General features: G+C 41.2%; 1 pseudogene; it reads left to right on the plus strand.

The window, feature by feature from the left end:
• Positions 1-292: 292 nt before the first annotated feature.
• On the plus strand, positions 293-6,071 carry LOC112851238 (small ribosomal subunit protein uS3 pseudogene; annotated as a pseudogene).
• Positions 6,072-6,347: the final 276 nt, after the last annotated feature.

The raw sequence follows: 6,347 nt of genomic DNA on the forward strand, positions 1-6,347 counted from the left end.
TTGGTGGTGGAAGCTGTCATCTGTGTGGGAAGGAACCACCCTGTTGCCAAACTCAGCCATGGGCTGAGGAGATACGGGGTGGCCATCTACAGTGTTCGCTAAAAGCTCTGTCTGCACTTATAAATATCTGACTGAAAACATGCATCTAAAACTGAATGGAGATCACTAACCCGGAGACTGTTCAGAAGGCCATGATCAACCAGTGACTGGGAACGACTGGTCTTTGAATCCAAACTCCACCCTTGTTATTAACAGCGAACGCATGCCTTTGCTTTAGGTGGCACATGGCAGCAAGATGGCGGGACAAATTTCCAAGAAGAGGAAGTTTGTGGCCGGTGGCATCTTCAAAGTTGAACTGAATGGGTTTCTCACTCGGGAGCTGACTGAAGATAGCCATTCTATAGGTGAGGTCTGAGTTACACCAACCAGGACAGAAATCATTATCTTGGTCACCAGGATGCAGAATGTTCTTGGGCCAGTGGATCCAGGAATTGAGTGTTGTGGTTCAGAAGAGGTTTGGTTTCTCTGAGATCAGTGCAGAGCTTTATGCTGAAAAGGTGGCCACAAGAGGTCTGTGTGCTATCACCCAGGCAGAGTCTCCACCTACAAACTCCTAGGAGGCCTTGCAGTGCGGAGGCCTTGCGGTGCTGTGGCGTCCACTCATCACGGAGAGTGGGGCCAAAGGCTGTGAGGTTGAGGGGTGTGGGAAACTCCGAGGACAGAGGACTAAATCCATGAATTTTGTGGATAGCCTGATGATTCATAGGGGGAACCCTGTTAACTAGTACTTTCACACTGCATGTGCTGCTGAGTCAGGGTATGCTGGGCGTCAAAGTGAAGACTGTTTTTCCCTGGGACCCAAGTGGTAAGACTGGCCCTAAGAAGTCCCTGCCTGATCACGTGAGCATTGTGGAACCCAAAGTTGAGACACTACCTACCGCTCCCCTCTTGGAACAGAAGGGTGGGAAACCAGAGTCACCTGCCATGCCACGGCCAGTGCCCATAGTGTAACAGGGTCTTGTTGGCAGCCGGATCTGGAGTCTGGATATGGCTTTGTAAATACTTTTAATAAAATCTTTAAAAAAGAAAAAAAAAACAGTGAAAGCACACCTGTCCTTCCTGGCCACAATCCACCCCGTTCCCCTGGCACCTAGCTAGCCCAGATTATTTTATGGGTGAACTCAGTTAAATTGTTAAGGAGCAGACAATAACCATGCTGCTTAAACTGTCCCGGAGCACGAAAAAAGACCTACTATGTTCCTAGACAGAAAAGCTCGCTATTGAAATTATGGTCATTTCCTTTGTATTACTCGTCAGATTTAATGTCTTTCTAATCAAATGAAGAGAAAGTTGTTTTGTCAAAATTGTTATGCCTTTCTTTTAAACCCTCTTGAAAGGCACCCCTTAATGCCTTTGATTTCTATTTTTTTTTATTTTTTAAAAGTTTAATTACTTTTGAGAGAGACAGAGCATGAACAGGGGAAGGGCAGAGAGAGAGGAAGATATAGAATCTGAAGCAGGCTCCAGGCTCTGAGCTGTCAGCACAGAGCCCGACGCGGGGCTTGAACTCGTGAACTGAGAAATCATGATCTGAACCAAAGTTGGATGCTTCACTGACTGAGCCACCCAGGAGCCCCTGAATTCTATTTTTAATCCACTTAATTCAGGTATAATTTCCATACCCACAAAAAATACTTTAAGCATCCACTTAAAGCATACAATTTGATGAGGTTGGCAGATGTATGCACCTCTGAAAGTGGCCCCACAGTTGAGACAGAATATTTCCATCACCTCCAAAAGTTTCCTCGCGCCCCTTTCTCTCCACCCTTCCCTCTCTCGGCCACAATCCCAGCAACCACTGATCCATTTTCTGTTATCAGGGATCAACTTGCTTTTTCTAGATTTTACATAAGTGGAATTATGCAGTATGTGTCTGGCATCTTTTATGCGGCACAATTATTTTGACATTTGTCCATATGGTTTGTTCATGTTCATGACCAGATAGTTTTCCATTGCACAGATATACCACATTTTGTTCCCCTGTTATATCATGTATGTTGCTTCCAGGTTTTGACTGTTGCAAATAAACAGTGAATATCTGTGTACAAGTCTTTGTGGGCATGGATCAGTTTTCTATTGCTGCTGAAACAAATTACCACAAATTTAGGGCTCAAAACATTAGCCATTTGCTATCTCACCATTCTGTATGTCAGAGGTCTGGGTACAGAATTGCTCATTGGGACCCTCTGCTTAGGGTTTCTAAGGCTGAAGTCAAGGTGTTGGACATCGTTGGGTCTCATCTGGAAGCTCTGTGGGGAAGAGTCCAAGTTCATCTGTTTCCTTGCAGCTGTAGGGCTGAGGTCTCATTTCTTTGCCAGCTCCCAGCACAGGCCAGCCTTTGGGCTTAGAGAATGCCCCCTGGCTCTTCCTCATGGCCACCTGTGTCTCAAAGCATCAAAGGCACATCAAATTTTTCATATGCTCAGAATCTCTCTGACTTCTCTCCTGCTGCATCTCTACTGACTCCAGCTGGAGAAAATTCTCTGCTTTTAAGAGTTCATGTGATCATATTTTCCCGTATGATACAGGATGATCTCCCTTAATTACATTTGCAAAACCCCTCTTGCCATATTCATAGATTCCAGGGATTAGGGTCTGAACATCTTAATAGGTCATTTTGTCTACCACAGGTTATATGTTTCAGTTTATATTGAGTTAAATACCATAGTGAAATGCCTAGGTTGCAAGGTAGGTGTGTATTTAACTTTACAAAAAAAGAATATACCAGTTTATATTCCCACCAGCAGCATGTGAAAGTTCTATTTGTTCCATATCCTTGCCAACACTTGGTATTGTCAGTCTTTTCTTATTTTAGCCATTCTAAATACGTAGTTTCTTTTGCATTTCCCTGATGACCAATGATGTTAAGCACCATTTCATTTGATCCTTGGTCATTTGTATATTTTCTTTTATCAGTTGTCTATTCAAATATTTTGTCCATCTTTTTGATTGGGTTATTTATCTTTTTATATCTGATTGTAAAGATTCGTTCTGTGTTCTGTGATTAAATGCTTTGTGAGATATATGTATCGAGTCACATTCTAGTCTGTGACTCAACCTTTTTATTATGTTAGAGTGACTTCCTAAGAGCTAAAACTTTTAATTATGATAAAGTGCAGATTATCATTTTTTCTTTATCATTCATGCTTTTTGTATTTTAAGAAATCTTTGCCCACCCTAAAACTACAAAGATTTTCTCCTGTGTTTTCATCTAGAATTTTTATCACTTATAATTTTACATTTATGTCTGTGACCCATATCAAATTAATTTTATGTATGATGTGAGTTAAGGGCCAATGTTCTTATTTTCTAATGGATGCCCAATAGTTACATTTGTTGAAAACTTCCTTTTTCCTTACTAAATTGCCTTGCCATCTTTGTCAAAAGCAATTGGAAATATATGTGTGTGGGACACCTGGGTGGCTCAATCAGTTAAGTGTGCGACTTTTGATTTCGGCTCAGGTCATGATCTCATGGTTGGTTAGTCTGACCGAGTTGGTCCCTGTGCTGACAGCATGGAGTCTGCTTGGGATTCTCTCTCCCTCTCGCTCATTTCCCCTCCCCCACCTCACAGATGTGTGCACTCTCACTCTCTCTCAAAATAAATAAGTAGACTTAAAAAAATATGTGTGGATCTATTTCTGGACTCTGTATTCTGTTTCTTTGTTTGTCCTTTTGCCAATACCTCCTTGTGTGATTAATGCAGATTATAGTATGACTTGAAATCAGGTTGTGCAAATCCTCCAATTTTGTTTACCTTAAAGAATTGCTTTAGCTATTACAGGTCATTTATATTTCCATATGTTGTTTTACAATTAGTTTGTCAATTTCTATAAAAAATCTTGCTGGAATTCTTACAGGGATTGCTTTTAATCTATAGATAAGTTTGGGGGGAATCGACATTTCAACTGTATTCAAACTTCCAATTCAGAAATGGTGTGTTTTTCCATGTAATCAATGTTCTTTACTCTTAATTGTAGAAGTCTTTTATGTCTTTTGTTGTATTTACTGCTAAGTATGTTTACTGATGCCATTTTATTTCACTTAGCACAATACCCTCTAGTTCCATCCATGTTGTCACAAATGGCAATATCTCATTTTTTATGGCTGAGTAATATTCCATGGTATATATACACCACGTCTTTTTATCCATTCATGTATTGATGGACACTTAGGTTGCTTCCACATCTTGGCTATTGTAAAAAATGATGCAATAAACCTAGGGGTGCACATATCTTTTTTAATTAGTGTTTTTTTTTAATGTTTTATTTATTTTTAAGATGAGAGAGACAGAGCATGAGTGGGAATGGGGCAGAGAGAGAGGGAGACACAGAATCTGAAGCAGGTTCCAGGCTCTGAGCTGTCAGCACAGAGCTTGATGCGGGGCCCAAACTCACAAACTGTGAGATCATGACCTGAGCTGAAGTCGGACGCTCAACCGACTGAGCCACCCAGGGGCCCCTGAATTAGTGTTTTCCTTTTCTTTGGGTAAATACTCAAGTGGAATTACTGGATCATATTGTATTTCTATTTTTAATTTTTTGAGGAACCTCTCCATACTGTTTTCTACAGGGGTCACATAAAATTACATTCCCACCAACAGAGCACAAAGGTTACCTTTTCTCCACATTCTCATCAACACTTATTATTTCTTGTCTTATTTCTTGTCTAGCCAATATCACTGCTGTGAGGTGGTATCTCATTGTAGCTTTGATCCGATCTGCATTTCTCTGATGATTAGTGATGTTAGCATTTTTCATGTATCCATGGCCAGCTTTATGTCTTCTTTGGAGAAATGTCTATTCAGGTCCTCTGCCCATTTTTTAATTCAATTGTTTGTTTGGGGTTTTAAAAAAACATATTGAGTTGTGCGAGGGTTTTTTCCCCTATATTTTGGATATATCATTTGTAAATATCTTCTCCCATTTGGTAGGTTTTCATTTTGTTGATGGCTTCCTTTGCTGTGTAAAAATTTTTACTTTGGTGTAGTTCCAATAGTTTACTTTTGCTTTTGTTTCCTTTGCCTCAGGAAACATCTAGAAAGAAACTGGTAGGGCCATTGTTAGAGAAAGTACTACCTGTACTCATGTCGGGGGTTTTTATGGTTTCTGGTCTCAAATTTAGGTCTTTAGTCCACTCGAGTTTATTTTTTGTGGATGGTCTAAGAAAGTGGTCCAGTTTCAGTCTCTTGTATGTAGCTGTCCAGTTTTCCCAACACCATTTGTTGAAGAGACTGTCTTTTCCCCATTGCATACTCTTGCCTGCTCTGTCACAGATTAATTGACCATCTAAGGATGGGTTTATTTCTGGGCCTTGTATTCTGTTCCACTGATATATATATGTCTACTTTTGTGCCAGTATCATACTGCTTTGATTACTGCAGTGTTGTAGTCTAGTTTGAAATCTGAGATTTCCAGCTTTGTTCTTTCTCAAGATTGTTTTGGCTATTCAGGGTCTTTTGTGGTTTCGTACACATTTTAAGATTATTTGTTCTAGTTCTGTGAAAAATGCTGTTGGTATTTTGGTATGGATTGCATTAAATCTGTAGATTGTTTTGATTAGTAAGGGCATTTGAACAATATTAACTCTTTCAATCCATGAGCACAGTATATCTTTCCATTTGTTTATGTCACCTTCAATTTCTTTCATCAGAGTCTTATAGTTTTCAGAGTTTTGAGAAAACTAGCTGTAGCCACCATGGGCTTACTGGTGGGTGGAGCTGGCATTCTTCCTGCCAATTAGCCACTGCCACAGCTGCAAGGGCACCAAAGGGCAGGGCTTGCTCCATGGACAGCTAGCTAAGAGGTATTGTTGTAGGAACTATGGGTGCACTGTTGTGGGGGTTATCTTCCCCTCTCCCCAGGGCAGGAGCTGGTTTGGAGAGGTAATGGATGGGGGCTGCTGCAAGGTGTGGCATGGTAGTAGGCACTTTTGAGGGTCCCGTCCCAGTGGCAGATGGGTTGGGTGGAGTGGCTCTACAGGGGAGCAAGTGGGAGGCACCTGCTTGCTAGCAAGGTGGATGGAGAATGTTAGAACTGGCTCCTGCAAGCGTCCAGGTATCTAGGCTCTGGAAGGGCAAGAATGCTAAAGGCAAATGCTCAGTCTATGTTTATCGAAATGATCATTTGTTTTATTCTGCTAATATGAAAAATTACGCTGTTTGATATTTAAATGTTAAATATCTTTATTAGAGGGGCGCCTGGGTGGCGCAGTCGGTTAAGCGTCCGACTTCAGCCAGGTCACGATCTCGCGGTCTGTGAGTTCGAGCCCCGCGTCAGGCTCTGGGC

Source organism: Puma concolor, chromosome E2 (assembly GCF_028749965.1).
Source record: "Puma concolor isolate L17-30 chromosome E2, mPumCon1.1.hap2, whole genome shotgun sequence".
Classification (NCBI taxonomy): Eukaryota; Metazoa; Chordata; class Mammalia; order Carnivora; family Felidae; genus Puma; species Puma concolor.